The sequence below is a fragment of the Lepisma saccharinum genome, chromosome 22, assembly GCF_977018435.1.
Source record: "Lepisma saccharinum chromosome 22, izLepSacc3.1, whole genome shotgun sequence".
Taxonomy (NCBI): Eukaryota; Metazoa; Arthropoda; class Insecta; order Zygentoma; family Lepismatidae; genus Lepisma; species Lepisma saccharinum.
The window spans coordinates 34,756,131-34,774,518 of NC_139250.1; the positions used below are offsets into that span (position 1 = coordinate 34,756,131).

Genomic DNA, 18,388 nt, shown 5'->3' on the forward strand with positions numbered 1-18,388 from the left:
TTACATCGCTCTTGGCTGTATTCCAAATGTAGTAAGAGTAGTAGATTTTTTTGTTTGTTTTTTGCCAAGGTATAAGTGTATTTGAGCGCAAGGGCTACCTATTTCATCATTTATAAAGAGTTAACTTCATCGTTCCACTAGCACCAGGCACAAATGCATCAATTTCTATTTCGGTTATTTTACATCACTCTTCTGCCTCTTGAGTTAATCGCGATAATACGGATGGAATATCAATTTATAAAATTGTGACGGGACAAACTCAGTGATACATTCATGCCTGACCAGAGTTCGAATCTGGAACATATGACCTCGCTTCGCTAAAAAGGCTGGCAGAAATGTATCGGAAAAGTATAGGAGCACCAAGAACCGGTTTCACCCAGCACAGACGATGAAATCATTTACAGCGACTCGCTGTGGCAGTGTTGCTCTTCACCCCCTCCCCCTCGCTCGCAGATAGCCTAGCCTTCTCAGCACCCCACCTGCTGATGGAAGAGTGGAACCACAAGCAAAACAACCTGCGCAGACCCACGACTCCTGTTCACCGTACTCCCGCGAGGAGGGGCAGGGGAGAGTGGACCATGCTTCCTTATGGTCCGAGCTGAAGGGAAGAAGGGAAATCTGCGCGGGGACTTTTCGTCCCAAGGATTTTTTCCCTTGTGGTCGATCTATACTTTTCGTTTCAGGCATATTCCGTCTGGAAGGTTTATGGCACCCCTCAGCCCCCCCCCCTTCCAATCATGGTTAATAAATGAGACCCTTGCACTTTCAAAACCCTTATCCCAAGAAAAAGCTGGCATCAATTTTACACCACCATACAATAAGATTTACACGGGAAACATTTCCTAACATATTTTCTTGATTCGAACTAAGGGCAAATTAAATAGTCAAAGGAATTATACACAAGAGAATTAAATTACTGAAAATATGGAAAAGCACGATACCGAAATCTGTAATGAGTGCGAAGGGAAAATCGAGAAAAGGAAAAAAAAAAGTATAAAAGTATTCGAATAACCAGATTAACAGAGAAAGTTATCACGGCTCGAACAATGCAAATGAAAAAAAAACGGGAAAAGAACTAATACGAATTGAAATATACGACAATCGGAAGTAGGCTGAAGGAAGCAAATTTTAATAAACGTGGAAAGAAAACATAATCAAAGGAGCGCTGGTTCAATTCGCGACGGAAGCTCATATTTGTTGTTCGAATCCCACTCTACACTGTATGTCCAGATGCATTTACATTTAAAACAAACTTCGTAGAACTTTTTCCAAATCAGATGTCGCCAAAAATTTAAAAACAAAAGGAATAACTGAATGAAAAATGCCGAAAGCGTTATTGCAAAATGAAAAAAAAAAATCTTCACATATTCGTTCGGAAGTGGTAAAAGAATAATAAAAAACTCAAGTAGAAAAGTTAATAACACTTGATATTATTACAAGAGACATTCTCAAAATAAACTTGTTGTCCTTTGAAATCAAATCAAGAGGAAAGCAAGATCTCCACCCATTCGCGTGAATCTGTAGCTATTCAAGAGTTGGAAACACTACGCTTCTCGCGAGCTGCTCTTCCTGGCGAAACTAGATGATATAAAATTACGGGTTGCATAACCGTAAGGGGGGGGGCGTTTCATTCGATTTTGTGTGTACGTTAGGCACGGCCAAGACCTCCGCGTGGGCCCAGTCTACGGTGCACACACTGAGGCTACTCGCTTCCAACTCCTCGGCCACTAACTTCTGACTCTCCCGGCGACTTCTCGTCACCGGGGAGTTGGCTGGTGGTTGCTGATTTAGCATTTAATGCCGGCTCGTGACACAACAGCTTCTTGTGAACACTTTCATGCATGCACCTAGGTAATACAGGGTGTCTCACTCGTAAGGGACCCCGGAAAAAGTGTTATAAAAATCTTAATAAAAGAGGATATGAAACCAAATTTGTACATGACATACTTTTATGGTTGAGAAATGAAGGTACTTGACAAGAAGTGCTAGAAGTGACCTCCTCCCACCTGTATACACAGTTCAACACAGCGCTGCATGTTCGTGAATGTTGCTGTAAGAGTATTCGGCGTGATTGCCTGGATTTCAAGGCGGATGTTCTCACATAACTCGTCGCTGGTGCGTGGTTTGTTCTTGTACACAATACCTTTAAGGTGACCCCACAGAAAAAAGTCAGGGGTCAAGTCCGGTCACCTTGGGGGCCATAATCCTTTCGAAATCACTCGGTCAGGGAAAAATGATTCCACCGCAGCCATACTCGCGCCAGACGTGTGGCATGTTGCCCCATCGTCGTCCAACTGGTTCACAAATTCATGAAACAATACCTGGTACACATCACTGTTGACAGTAGTGTCAAAAAAAAATTGGCCCGATGATGCGCCGCTGTGATAATGCACAGAACACGCCCACCTTCTGTGAATGAAGGGGTTCCTCAGCGATTGCATGCTGGTTGTCAACACTCCATAAACGTGTGTTTTGTGAGTTCACGTATCCTGACAACATTTCACAGATTTACAAGGCTGCCACGTCGACGAGTTACGTGAGAACATTCATGAACATGCAGCACCGTGTAGAACTGTGTATACAGGTGGGGGGAGGTCACTTCCAGCACTTATTGTAATGTACCTTCATTTCTCAACCGTAAAGGTATGTCATGTACAAATTTGGTTTCATATCCTCTTTTATTAAGATTTTTATAACACTTTTCCCGGGGCCCCTTACGAGTGGGACACTCGTTATATCAGCAGTATGCCATGACATCTTAAGTGGAAAACAGCCTACTGTTGTCTCGGCTCGATGAGGTTGGCCAGTTGCATAATGGTGTTCTTTAATCCACAAGGCTGCATACTTATCGGCAGGGAAATCTTTGGTGACTGGACCATTGACACGAATGATTTTTCAATTGTTTTTGTCACATAGTTAAGAAATGGTATACTACAGGGTGTCTCAAAAGTAATAGCGTAAACTGACACAGGTGAAAGTACACGATAATAGATGCAAAAAAAGTCTCAGTAAACATGGGTCTGCAAACGAGCCGTTTTCGAGATAATCGCGAATGTGTGATTACAAGCCGCCACTGACTTCATTGTTTGTAAACGTCGTTCTAGTTGGTCAAATGCTAATAATGTGTGTGAATGTCCTGTTTGATTGCAACGCAACTTCTCGGAAATGTTTTGTTTGATTACAAACGCCAACTCTCGGAAATGTTCTGTTTTGTAAACAAAGAGCAAACCTCGCACCGCGCAAGGAGTAAAGCAATCCGTGTTTACAAAATGCAATCAATGACGACTTCTAACCACACATTATTAGCATTTTAACAACTAGGATGTTACTTTACCGGGAATATTTTTTGTGGGAGGAAATCCCCGGCATCCCCCCAATGATACGCACCAGGCCCGTAGCTAGAGGGGGGCAGGGAGGGGCAACTGCCCCCCCTGAGAGCCTGCTTTGCCCCCCTGTGAAAAATACAGAACACATTCTTACCTTGAATTCTCACTAATCTTTACAATTATATCATGTGTTTCACTAGCAACATAACACAAAGACACTTATTGATTTTGTGATTTATTAGGGTGTATGGGGTTCCGTATAATGTCGTATCAGGATTGGGGGGAAAAATTTCCTTCCAGATCGAGACTTCGGGAAATGATTTCGCAATTTTCAGTATCTAGAACAGTTGTGACATTTTGAGTAGTCTTGTATTACAGGCATGGACGTCCGCAGGATTTTTTCCAGGGAGGGGCAAGGAAGGTATTTTTTTTCAAGGGGGGGAAAACAAGGCTAATTTTTTCCAAAAATAGTGCTGTTTCCTAAAACAAACATTGCTTAATTTTGAATTTATGGTGTTAATGCAATAATTAACACATATTATTGTGGCTAGAATGCAATTCTATGTGTGAGATACATTTTTGGTTGACTCTTATTTTCCAGGGGGGGCACGGCCCCCCTTCCGGACGCCCATGATTACAGGTGCCTAATGTGTTCGGATGTTTTTCTTGGATGTGTTGCTATGAACTTGGAACTGCTTAAAGTTTTGTTTCCCAAGTCTACCTTTTGGTAATAGTGATTCATGTGGTAGAGAGAGGGAGTGGATATTTGATTTTCGTTACTTAGCGTTGCTCTTCTGCCATTTCTAGCTAATCTCAACAATGAATGATGACGTGAAATTGATGAAGAGACACTCATAAACAGTGCCGCAACCACTGGGGGGCAGAGGGTATTGCCCCCCGCCCAGACCTTGGACAGAAGTCCATTCTATAAACCAGTCAACAAGGGAGTATTTTGGGGTCCAATAAGGAAAAAAATTAGGGAAAGCTGAAAAAAATGTATTATCTTCCTAAAAGGATTGTTAACAACATATTAATTTTGCACCCCTGCCTGTACCACCCCGGATTTGGCCACCATCTTTGAAAAATGGCGCCCAAAATCAGTTTTTTGCAAATATCTCGTTCGGAAAGCACTTTACAGCAAAAGAGGTTATGATCAAAAATAATTTATACAAAATTCTCTACAAAGAAGATTCTGTACATTTTTGTTCTAAGAAGCACCGTTAGGGTGCTAGAGGTTTAAATTGTTGTTTTAAGTATACTTCATGCACGAATAGGCTAATCGAGATTGGACCTACAGGTCAAAATGGACTCCAAACCACTGTGTAATGTACCTCCACCGGGTATCAAACTTGGAACTCCTCGATTAGATTGGCGTTTTATTGTTAAATAGCCTTTTTGGACAAAGTCAACATGTTCCTTTGGAGATACCTTGACTTTCCAACCAAACATATTATCTCTCGCACACAATAAACTATTTCCTATAAAGTACTGCATGCGACGATAAAAGAAATTGAACCATAAATGACATTCTTAAGAAAGAACAAATGTGATATGTCCAGTTTCATAGAAGAGATATACTACAAAACATCATGTAACAGGTGCTACCTTGAGTTTTGTGCTTGCAAAACGGGGCGGGAAAATAACGTAAACTTTCTCGCTCATCTAACACCCAAACGGAGCATCCTAGAAGAAACATGCACAGAACCTTTTTTATAGAGAATTTTATGTAGATTATTTTTCATCATAACCTCTTTTGCTGTAAAGTGCTTTCCAAGCGAGATATTTGCAAAACACGGATTTTGGGCGCCATTTTTCAAAGATGGCGGCCAAATCCGGGTTGGTACAAAAGTGCAAAATTAATGTGTTCTTAAGAACCCTTTTAGAAAAATAATAAAATTTGTTCCAGCTTTCCCTGATTTTTTCCTTATTGGACCCCCTTACTGACTGGCCTACAAGGGGAAGCAAACATTGAAGTAAAAATACAAGACTAGGAGAATCTAAGAATAGCAGGACAATTGGATACTCATGATGGAATTAGATTTTACGTGTTCCTTACATTTTTCTTCCAGACGGCCAATTATGGTCTAAGTTCATAGCCATAGCTATGGGGCGCCGGGAGTCGGCCCTGGGAGCCAAATGAAAAAAAAAAGTTAAATAGAATGCCATGGCGCCCCGTAAAATTATTTGCGCCCTAGTAATCAATTTATCTCTATGAAACTTAATATGAAATATTAATGATGACACTGTAATCCAAGAAGTCATTGATTAATCAAGGGATTCCTATTTGTTTGTCAGGTATCAAAACATGTATTTCAACTGTAATATAATGCAATTCACACAATGTTTTGCAAAATGGCAAACATTATCTGTAGTCATGCAAGAGTCTCCCCTTTGAAGGAAATAAAGAGAGTCCGTGGTGGACTAAGGGACCCATGTTTTAATGTTTTAGCAAGTACAAAAAATGTATTACAAATTTTTACACAATTCATCAAAGTGTAGATAATATGTAACCATTATTATTTAATTAATTCGATTTTTCTTGCATAACACAACACAATGACGTTGTTGGATTCTCGTTAGATTCCTTTTGTGCGTAAAAATCTTGCATACTGGAAACTAGAGGGAATCATTATGAAGCATGATTTATAAAGAGCTCCCTTAATCAGTTCTGCAGAGAGGACCTGTAAATATCAAGTAGATACAGTCCCTATTAGCCTATTTATGTTAAACTTTATATTCTTTGCCAATCTGGAAAGGTCATTATCGAAATATTGCTATTTGATGTTGCTCGAAGTTTTTTTTTTGTTCGTTGCAGTTTCAAGATATCATCCCTTTTCTTTTATTTATATCTATTTAGGGGGAGGGGCAAGTGCCTCTGTGTACCCTGCCATATCTGCCAATGCGACACAATATATTAAAAATGTACCCCCTCTAGGATTCACTTGGCCCCCCTACAAAGAATTCCTGGCTCCGGGTCTGATACGCACACTCCCTCCACGTCACCCGTACCTTGTCGCCTGCCTCGTGCCCATTCTCTGTGACTTGTCGTTTCAGTCTGAAAGCTCTCTTAGAGTCTGACGAACAGGTGCCGACATTCGATGTCGCCACAGAAGTTACTGGATTCAAATCCCTGCGTGAGTATGTGTTCTTTGTGAATATCCGTTCGTCATACCATCAATTGGGCCTTCCAGATGGCGCAGTGGAAGGGTCGTCGCCTTGTAATCAAGGGGTCCCGTGTTCGATACCCAGTGGAGGTACAAGTGGTTCGGATTCCACTTTAAACTGTAGGCCCAGTCCAGATTAGCCTTACTGTGCATAAAGTGGACTTTAAACAATAAATAAATAAAGGCATACCATCAATCATCTACATCCTCCCGATTCAGTCACGTAGTCAGGGGGAGGGCTCGGGGAGGCTGCCCTTATAAATCCTAAAAACATGAATTTTAAATCATGCATAATAGAGGAGAAGGTCTAAATATGGGCGAAGGTTTAAATATGGGTTTTGGAGTTATCAGCGCTCCCGGGTGTTGCAGCCTGGCAGAGGCTAAGGGAACTGGTTATCTGTCAAGGACAAAGGTTGCGGCGCCAATTCGCAAGACAAAGTGGTGGTTAGTTTCGGCCTTGGACGCTGTTATAAGAATTGCGACCTCCGAAAACTTTTTGCAGGTATGTTTTAACTCAGTGTTTTCTCAATTCTCATCTGCATTGTATAGGTTACGATATTAGCGGCACATAAAACAAATGTGGGCTTTTATAATGCCATGATTTGTTTGTGGAATATGCACCACAGAGAGCGAAAATAAATTGAAAAAGAAAAATAGCATGATGGTCTAAATATGGGCTATGACATGAGGTCTAATGCTGAGATCACATTTTCAACAAATATTGGGATGTTTTTCTTAATTTCGATTTTTCCTATTCCGCGTGATTTTTAAAACAACAGATTATTCATACATATGAATTTTATAATATTTTAGCGATAACTGACTGTTTTTTAAAATTTTAATTGCTTTTTGTGATATTGCCACTAGTAGCATATTTAGACCACAATTTTGAAATACATCATTTTACCATTTTTTTGGAAATTGCTTTTTTTTAAAAAAAAAAAAGGGAGACCACCTATACTTTGGCATGCTATTACATTTAAGTACATATTTCATAGATATGAATTTTAAAGGCAGGTGCTTGATATATTTTTTTTTCCTCCGAAAATGACAATATAAAAAGGGGGGACCCATATATAGACTTTTTCCTATAGTAATTAATTTTACTTCCTTAGCAGGATTAAACATTTTGTATAATAAGTTCAATATACTGAGAAATTCTTCTTTTTGCCTTTGCATGGCAGCTGTTTTAGGGATGAGCCCCCCCCGGAAATATAATTCTGGCTACCGACGTGTTGCGATTAGTCAAAAGTAGCAGAAAATCTATGCTAAATAACAGAAATAAGAACGAATTGACACTTTTTCGAAATTTGGTGTTAGAGAAGAAGAAAACTTAGGCAAGTGATAATACCTAATGAAGATTGAACACTAGAAAAATCAGGTGGTAAGTTAATCTATATACACATATATAAAAATGGATGTATGTGTGTGCTTTGTTCCTTCTTAGCTCTCGAACGCCTGGAGCGATTTCAACCAAACTTGGTACACGTATCACTTGCAATCTCGAAAGAAATACTGTGGGGGTAAGACACCCTTGGCACCCCTAGGGGAGCTTGGAAGGGGATGACATGTAAAAATAATCGAAAACGGCCGATATTAGTGTGGAATCCATAGTTTTTGGGGTTGCTAAGATGAATGGTGACATTCCCAATGCCATTCAACTCAAAGACACCCCAGGCACCCCTAGGGGTGGGGGTGGGAAGGGAGTGACGTGTAAAACGACCGGTATTAGTGTGGAATCCATAGTATTCGGGGCCGATGAGATGAATAGTGACACTCCCAATGCCGTTCAACTCCAAGTTCATTTTACACTATAGTTAAAATTCATTATATTCCTGTCTAATACAAGATTGGGATAAATAAATACCCGGGCAACGCCGGGCAATCAGCTTGTCTAATATATAAAAATGGATGTGTGTGTGTATGTTTGTTCGGGCATAACTCTCGAACGCCTGGAGCAATTTCAACCAAACTTGGTACACATATGACTTACAATCTGGAAAGAAATTCTGTGGGAGTAAGACACCCCTGGCACCCCTAAGGGGGCTGGGAAGGGGATGACATATAAAAATAATAGAAAACGACCGATATTAGTGTGGAATGCATAGTTTTCGGGGTCGCTAAGATGAATAGTGACACTACGAATGCCGTTCAAACCCCTGGCACCCCTAGGGGTGGAGGTGGGAAGGGGTGACATGTAAATATAATCGAAAAGGACCAATATTAGTGTGGAATCTATAGTTTTTGAGGTAGCTAAGATGAATAGTGACACTTCGAATGTCGTTCAACTCCAAGTTCATCACCTATCGGCATGGGGGTAGAGAGGGGGTGAAAAATAAAGTGTCAAAAATTACCTAGATTAGTGTCGAATCCATAGTTTACGGAGTCGCTAAATTCTTCGGTGAACCCACCCTTGAGCAACCAACACTATAGTTAGAATTCATTATTTTCATGTCAAATAGAAGATTGGGATAAATAAATACCCGGGTAACGCCGAGTAATCAGCTAGTGTAAGTATAAATTACGGAGTTAAAGTAAACACTTGAAAAAGGAATAAGTTAATTGCCACTGTTAATGAGTAGCCTTTAACATGTTGACTCTGTATTAACAACATAAATCTAAGAAACTATAAATACTGTAAAAGGAAAAATGGTCATTCATAGTTCTAATCTAACATTTGAAATTATTAAATAACATTTATTTGAATTGCATTTCAGATTTCTCTTTAACATATGCCTACATACACAGTAACATTTTATTTGCTTTTTCTCCGATAATGAAAAAAATCGTCAAATTTTCTTAACTAATTATAATTTAATTGTATTGAATCAGAAGTCTTAAATGTTGTTGCCCTCTGTAAGAATTTAAACAGAAATCAAACAAACTTAAATTTCCAACAGTAGGTGGCAGCACGGTAGCAATTTCTAAAATTGAATTGAATAGGAACATTAGAGAATAAATTAGATTTTCTTTTCTTGAAGTAAATTCTGCGCAAAATTGTACACTAAAAAGTAACAACAAATTTTCACTTGTTGGAAATTTGCTTTACATATATTTAGTATTTTGGAAGATGATGCAAATTTTTGTATTTTTCTTGTACAAATTAACTATAGGAGAGCGTTCGGTAAGTCGAATTAGTTTCGGAACATCTCCAGCTGACTGCGCGAATCTGTCTAGCGAGCCTAGTGGGCGTGCAGAACCTGGGTAAGGGGCTTAGCGGTAGGTTCTGGGTTGAGATGACGTCAGCAGCTCGCTTGGTTAATTGGCTGCTTTGAGAGTTGTGACTCGTTCCGATGCTTCAAATGCATAACAGCCAAAGATGTTACGGAAGTAATCTCCCTTTCTACACTCTTTTTTCCTTAATTTGATGACATCTTTGTATAGAGTGCCATTGGCGAAATTGTGTTCTTGGATGTTAAAAAAGTTCCACTATTGTAATATATCTTCCAAGGAAAATGAATATTCTTCACTCGGCTTCCAATGTGTTGCTGCCCACGTTTCAATACGAACTTTTTAGTACATTTCCCTCTCAAAATATTCTACCATGTAATACCTAACCTAACCTAATATAAACTTAATCCAACATAACTCGAGATTCCACTGGCATTCCTTTTTCAAATTGTGTAAAGTTAATGAGTAATAGTGTACGTAAGGTACGCAATTTTTTTGAAAAATTACAAGACACGCAGGCAACAACACTCTGGAAGACCATAATGTATGCAACTTGTTTACTACATATTTTACGAAAATATTAGAATGTTAGCTTGATATAACTGTGGATTGGAACGAACGAAATAAAATACCTGTTTCATACGCACACTGGAACGAGGGAAGGCCAGCTGTGAGTCACTCTGGCAGTGAAGGTCAATGATCGAAGCAGTTAGTGCTTGCTTCCTACAAGCAGACGCCTTATCTTTCCTCAAGGAAACACGGAAATCTTCGTTACTTTTTTTCGCCAGACTAATGGTGAACATTTACAGGAACGTAAGGAGTAGTATCGTATTCTATTGGAATTAGATTTCGTGGTGTTTAAAATATATCATAACAATATGTAAATCTCTTTTGTGACCTACACTGAACTTTTAAAGTTTCATTGACATGTGAAAGCGGAAATTTAGAGATCCTTCTTCCTTACGATTTCTAAACAACCGAAGACTGTGGTGAACGTGAAACTACTTATTGTTCGCAACAACGATATGTATTATACAAGTGGTGTCTAATCAAAAACCCTATTACATCACAGGAAGTGATATTTAAGATAATTCTACCACGTATCCAACGTAACCAATATTCAGATTTCCAAGCTTCTGTTTGGGTTATTTTGTGTCGCATTTTTACCTCTTGCGATAATCGCGACGATGAAAATGATGGGTAATGATACGAATGCAATGCTACATCTAAGCCTCAACAGGTTTCGATCCTGGATCCTCTGGCTTTGTAGAGAGTTACGGTGATTTTGATATTTATTTTCATTTGGTATTTTAAATCCACTTTATGCACACAAAGGCTAATCGAGATTGCATCGACAGTTTAAAGTGGGATCCGAACCACTATGTCTCCACCGGGTATCAAACCGGAGACTCCTTGATTACAAGGTGACTCCGCTACTACTGCGCCATCGGGAAGGCTAAGAGAAAGCGAGAGAGAGAGAGAGAGAGAGAGAGAGAGAGAGAGAGAGAGAGAGAGAGAGAGAGTGTTACGGTGACTACGGTAATGAAGAATTGAAAGTAGCAGAACGACTAAGCTATTCTTTAGTCAATATTGGGATTGTTCATGAATATTATGAATGTCAGTTCAAATTGAAAAAAAAAACTACAAAATTTCCAGAGTGCCTTTACAAATCGTTAATTTTTCTCGTTCCATACATTACTTTGCTACTATGTAGATATTTGCATGCTAAGACATAGAAAGTGCTACAATTTCAGTGTGTGGAATTGCGATTTATTTCTGAGAATGGAATGAGTAGTGGGAAAAGGATCACCTCACATGTTTGGATTATACACCCCTTCCCCACACACACACGCACACAAAATATATCGGCTGTTGTTCTTATAAGGAAATATAACATGTATGAATTGTGTCAAGAAATATTGGAGCCTATTCACATCCCTACGGAACTTGGAAAAAAGCCCGTAGAGATTGAGAAGTTCTGTTCCGACAAAATCGGGATGTATAGTAAATTAAAAAGCAAAGTGCTACTTTGTGCTTTGCACCAAGCCATGAAGGCGTATAGGGAATGTGGAGTTAGGGCCCCACGCTTTCTTCATAAGGCCGAAGGTGGGGATGATGTGATCAGCACCACGCCCCTTGCCGCCTTACCCCCCCCCCCTTCTCCAGAGCTTCCTCCAGGTACCCACTTTATAACTTTATACAACGCTGGGTGGGCACCGGAACAGCTTGAACAGGTGGACAAAATCCTGATTCTACCCCGTCGGTGATCGTACCCAGATCTCTCGCATGGTAATAAAACGCCCTACCGACTGAGCTACTGCGGCACATATAGTACAGCAGCCTATGTAATTAAGGCAAGAATTGTTATAGGGTTTCGTTCAACTCTTTTAGGCGAATCATTTTCGGAGATATAAAGTGTAGCTCTTGTCGGTTCTGCGACCTGGCTTGAGAAAAGGCGATTTTCTGACGAACAACATTCCATCTGATAAGTCACGTGACTTTCCTACATTTCCTGTGCCTGTTGGCTATTGCATGAAAGACGAGTTGCTCTTGAGACAGACAGAATCAGCCGATCACCTAATGGTGCAATGTGTGTTGCCTACCCTTCCGGCATTATTTACTGCCATTAAAGTCTTATGGGGAAGAACTTTTTTCCACCAGTGTACAATAATTGAAATGTATTTCATACATATACTAACGAAAAGCCTAAATTCTAAGTAAGATAAATTTTAAGTAATAACTTCGTGTAGTTAGGTCTATAGATGGTCTCTTAACTTGTGCAGCAAATAAAGTTAGGGGAAAAATAACTGCGTATTCTTATTTCTGAGAAAACGCAAGTGTAAAATGATATGCTACATGACTCCCTTCCCATTTGAATATCTGGATATAATTCCAAGATGGCGGCTTTCAAGATGGCCGCCAATACATACTAGCCCAATCTTGTGTACCACTACCCCAGTTATCCATATCCGAAATGTCATTGCCCACGGTCAGTCGTTTTCAAATGAAAAGGGTGGTGCCGGACTTTTGCCTCACCCTGTAGTTTATCCCCAGTAACAAAAAAAAATCTTCAAATTTTCGTAACTAATTATAATTCAATTATATCGAATCGGTAATTGATAAATGGTGTTATTCTTATACTGCAGTTATTTAAACAGATATCCAACAGACTTGAATTTTCAATAACAGATGGCATCTCAGTTGCAATTTATAATATTCTAATAAGGGAGAAACTTTTCAGAATAATTTAGATTTTCCTTTGCAGACTTATATTCTACGAAATATTGTGTTTTATATGCAAAAGAGAAATTAACAATTATTGGAAACTTACTTTGAATATGTTTAATAATTGGGAAAATTGTGTACTTCATCGTTTTCTTAATTTATATAAATTAACTACACGAGATCAATCTTAAATATATAAAATTATAATAATAAGTGATATTTTTGTAGAGAACACATAATGGTCATGTAATGGCTAAATTGCGTTCTTAGATGATGTGATGTTTCTCATTCTCAAAAAGAAAGTAAACCTTCATCACTCAGTTTCCAATATGTTGCTCCCCAAATTTCAACATAACCCTATTATTATCTGTCGTAATTAGAAAATATTTCTGCTACACTACAGTCACATTACTGAAACCTGCAACAAATAAACTTTGGTTAGTTTTGCAACATTTTGGCACCACTTTCACATCTCTACATTGCATCTAGCGGATATGAATAAAGTTTGTAATCAGGGAAAGACTTCTGGGACACCCGGTATTATTTGCTAAGCTGATTAGCACGACTATCTCTGCTTCATTATTCTTAATTTCTAATTCTTTTGTAGGTCTTCCAAAATTACCGTAGGTAGTATATAATCTTCAAAAATCTCCATGCAGTTAATGAAAGTTTCCAATCATGAACAAAATGATGTCTGACGTCTCTACTGATCCAAGATTTCCATCTCTTCAGTCGGTGATATGGCAACATAGCATGCGACCAACAGATCGAGGCGACAGGATGCAGATTTTGTTGTGGCACTTCCTTTTATACTTTATTTTGAAAGGTAAACATTTTTTAATCCATAGTAACATTTTCAATGTATTCTTTTTTAAGCTACACATTTGAAGGGATCGGGAGGAGATACTACCAGGTCACATGTCAGGAACACAGGCTCGGATGTTCAAACACATCTGAAATTTCTTCCTCTACTTGTGCTTTGTAGAGTAACATTTTATTTGTCTCAATGCTAGTGTTTCTCACAGCTGTGTTACTGCTCAGTGTTAACATTCCTTTTCTACAATGCATGCAACACTGCGCTAAGAAAAAGAAGGGATAGAAAATGTCTATATGTTTGACCTTCAACGGCCAATATTAAGGAAACAAGCTTTAGTAGCAATGTTAGGTCATCTAGTCTTTGAGTTAAATGTATTTTCTACTGTTACGGCGGGCGATCCTAATTAGTGTTGCCCACGAGACGAGACTTTGGCCTGTCTCATCTCGTGGAAATGCTGTGAAATGCTGTCTCGTCTCGAAAATATTCGTTTGTCTCGGGACACATGATCAATCTCGTCTCGTCTCGAATTTTTAAAAGCCTGTCCCGTCTCGTCCCGTGGGCAACACTAATCCTAATGTTGGCAAGGGAAGTGGGGAGCGGGGAAGCGACCAATCCAGCATGATAAGAAACACAGGAGCTAGTACAACGAGGTTCAAGTAGTACTTCTTCCCGCCGCGTCGTGTCTCTCGGCGCCACCGCTGTTGTCTGGTTGGTCTGCGGCGTACTCCCCGCTCCCCATTTCCCTTACCAGAAGTAGAGTATTGTATTGTATTGAGTTGGTGTTTTAAGTCCACTTTATGCACAGTAAGGCTAATTGGGACTGAACCTACAGTTTAAAGTGGGATCCGAACCACTATATGCCTCCACCGGGTATCGAACCTGGGACCCCTTACCAGAAATAGAACCGGCCGCCGTAAGAGTGGAAAACACCTATAGTAGTCATTTATTTCATTCCCCCAGCTTTCCTCATACCAGATAATCGGATACTTGGAGATAGTTTTATTAGACAGAAGTCATATCTTACCTCTACGATCGGATACCTTACAGTGTTCTTGGGCACACTTCATTAACATCAACAAATTTACACCTGGCTGATGGAACGACATTGAGAATTTCAACGTCTTATTTAAGTGTTTCCATAGTAGTGCAGCTTATTGATTGTTGTTCCTTTTGTTTCTTTTGTTGGTCTATATTACCTCTTTTCATTCTCTTTCCTTCATTCTTCATTTTCTTTCTCTATTTTCTCTATATCTGTCCCCTCTCTCTCTGTCCCTGTCTTCGTTCTATTTCTATCTCTCTCTTTTTCGCCTCATCTTCGTATTTCTCATCTCTCTCTGTCTGTTTTGCACTTAGGATCTAACTTCGGGTGGGGGCAGAAAGAATTTTGCGGCTTAACTTTGGAGGGGTGGGACAGTTTTGCATCCCACAAACATAGCATCCAGAAGTATTTTGTTATTAACTGTTATATTTGTGAAATCATAAAAATTGCCCTTTATTACTTTGCTTCTCAGGTCCCAGGATTCCTTTTTTTTTTTTTAAAAAAAAAATGCCTTTAAGTTAAAAATGTTAATAAACCTAAAAATTTGGATGGGGCGAGTGCCCCCTCTTGCCCCGCCTATGAATCATCCTATTGCCATCTGCCACTCTTTCTATCTCATGCCTCATTCTAAACTTATCTCACGTTCTTTGCCTCCCTTTATCCTTTTCTGCTATCACCTCTTCTCTCTCTATCACTTTGTCTCTCTCTGTCTCCCTATTGCTTTACTCTCTCTATTCTTCCTTTCACCTCTTTGTCTTTCTTTAAATATGTATCCTTCTCTCCTTTCCACCCTTTCGCCTTTTCTCCCATTCCCTCTTTCTCTCTCTCTCTCACACACACACACACTTTGTCCCTCTCTGCCTCCCTATTGCTTTACTCTCTCTATTCTTCCTTTCACCTCTTTGTCTTCCTTTAAATATCTCTCCTTCTCTCCTTGCAACCCTTTCGCCTTTTCTCCCATTCCCTCTTTCTCTCTCTCTCTCTCTCTCACACACACACACGTTGTCTCTCTCTGTCTCCCTATTGCTTTACTCTCTCTATTCTTCCTTTCACCTCCTTGTCTTCCTTTAAATATCTCTCCTTCTCTCCTTGCCACCCTTTCGCCTTTTCTCCTATTACCTCTCTCTCTCACACACACACTTTTTCTCTCTCTGTCTCCCTATTCTTCCTTTCACCTCTTTGTCTTAATTTAAATATTTCTCCTCTCCTTGTCACCCTTTTGCCTTTTCTCTCTCCATCTCCATTTCATTATTTCTCTCTCTTTTATCCTATCTCTCTCTGTCTCTCCTTTGACTTATCTATCCCTCTGTGTGTTACTGCAGATGTTTCCCTCTCACCGTTTTCCTCTATCTCTTTTTCTTCCTCAATTTCTCTTCTATTCACTTGGCCCTCTTTCCTATATATATTATTTTTTCTCTTTCATTTCTCCCAGTACAGATCGCTGTATGATTAATTCGTTCTCGCTAGACACACTTCCTCATTTATTTCATCTGTTTATCTTTCTACCTCGCGTTCTGCCATTCTATCTGCATCTCTATGCACCCACTCTCTTCCATAAATGTTTTATCCGAATCTACACGGACAAAAGATTACTTGATCTAGTCCCAGTTCCCCAAGAAAATGTTCCCAGCGCCAAAATTGACGATTGGTATTCTCGTACGGTCTCTGACAGAAACATTAAAGAAGAGGCGTGCATTAAATGAAGATTTTAGTCTTCAAAATACATCTTCATCAGAATAGTTTCTTCACAAAGACCTTGAGACTTATACGTAAGCCTTGCCATGAATATCAACAGGAACTAAAATTTATGGAACGAAAAATTCCCGTTTATATAAAGATTACTTTTTCTGCCGCGGTAGATAAATATTCTGAGCTTTGGCGGGGAAGAGGGAATAAATCTCTTGGCGAAGGGGATTTTTTGTGAGGTTGTTTTACCCATAATACATCACCATCACGAAATCTAGGAACGGGCAGTGAATTAAAGTATGTCGTGAACCAAAAATGGGCAGAAATCATATTTCACATTTCTCTCATGTCTTCTCAACGGATAACTTATTTCTGAGTTTGCTTTTCATAAAGGACCGCAGGATGAAATGCGAAAGCAGGAAACTTGGCCAAGGGAATGAAATTTTCGTGATAGTCAGGGACTTTCTTTTCTCCGTCATGTTCCAAATCGGTGACACACAGTTTCTTTCCTGGGTGATCAATACATCATCCAAAACAACGAAAACACACGCAGATTACGTATTCCCTCTGTCATGCGCCACCAACAGACTATAAAAAGTTAATTTGCATTGGGCCATAAATACGCATCTCAATTATATCCAATATATATATATATATATATAACCCAAATCCTACCACTCACTGACATAAATGTACTCCATGAAGGAAGCCCCGGAGGTGAAAAATGCCCGATTACCCCCCCCCCCATGAAATCGTCCCAAAAGGCCGAGAAAATTAAGAAATCGCTGACTTTGCCCTTTTTTAAGGGTCATGATGCCCTTTTTACGTCCTTAGCAACCCGTTTCCGTGGCGCATTTTTCCCGCACACATTGTTTCCTTCAATTCTTAATTGTCTAGCTACATTATGTTTCTCACAGATCACACACACAGATGAATGAACTCCTGGTTTTGAAAAGGCGTCTCAAACAAGGGTGACATCTACATGAGAAGAAGATTCAGTCCAGATACAATTACGCATATATTGTTATAGTCAATACGAAAATATTATCTACATCGTGCTTGTTTTAACTAAATGTTTAGGGGGTATAATAACAAGCAATTCCTTAGTGTTTGCCGTGCGTGTTGTTGTCCATGGCAACAGACGTTGCTAGGGAACTTAAAGAAAGTTTATTTTCACCCCGAAAACTACTGTAAGGGATCTATGCTAGACTTTTCGCATTTCAAAACATGAGCATCAGAATTTATTACAGAGGAGAGGTAGGAATTTGAGGGGAATGACGGAAAACAATTATTTTTCAATTACGTTTAAAAATGTGGAAATGACAATAGACGTAAATACTGCTTTTCAAATATAGTGTCGCTATTCAATTTGTTTATATGAAATATCTACGTAACTATTTTGAAACGGACAATATTTATCCAGTTTATTATTATGAAAATAGACAATAATGTGTTGAATATTTGTGCAATATTAGAGCACACACATAAAGTTATTATCTAAACTTTTCAAATTAGCAAACTTATACGTTTGTTCCCTTTCATCCAATACAACATGCAGATATTTTTAAAGTCATTAAGATAATTGAGGAACCCCATCTATAACGTGATTGCGTCCACAACGTGGCCGATGATCACGCATGCGAGCGTACGCGAGTATTTTATATAAAAACACACACACACCTGGGTTCCATTCCATGGGTGAGTGATTTGGGGTGGAAATATTTCAATTTTCCCAGCAATGTTCTTGCTTATAGCGGCTCTGGGGCTCAGCCAGCCTCTATGGATACTGGGGGAAGGGGGGCTAAATGAGGGCGGAACGTGGTGCTGATTACATCACCTCCACTAATGACAGCAATTGCGAATGTGCCTTTCTTTCACATTCTCTATATGCTTGCACGGTACATTGTAATGTGCGTAGCGTAGGTTTAAATGTGTGTGTGTGCCTGTGTACACTACTACA

The 18,388-nt window shown here is 39.4% G+C and overlaps 1 protein-coding gene across 1 annotated transcript in view; it reads right to left on the bottom strand.

Annotated features, from left to right (window-relative positions):
• Positions 1–18,388, bottom strand: part of LOC146004972 (uncharacterized) — a 184,043-nt gene that overhangs the window by 90,254 nt on the left and 75,401 nt on the right. The window lies entirely within an intron of this gene.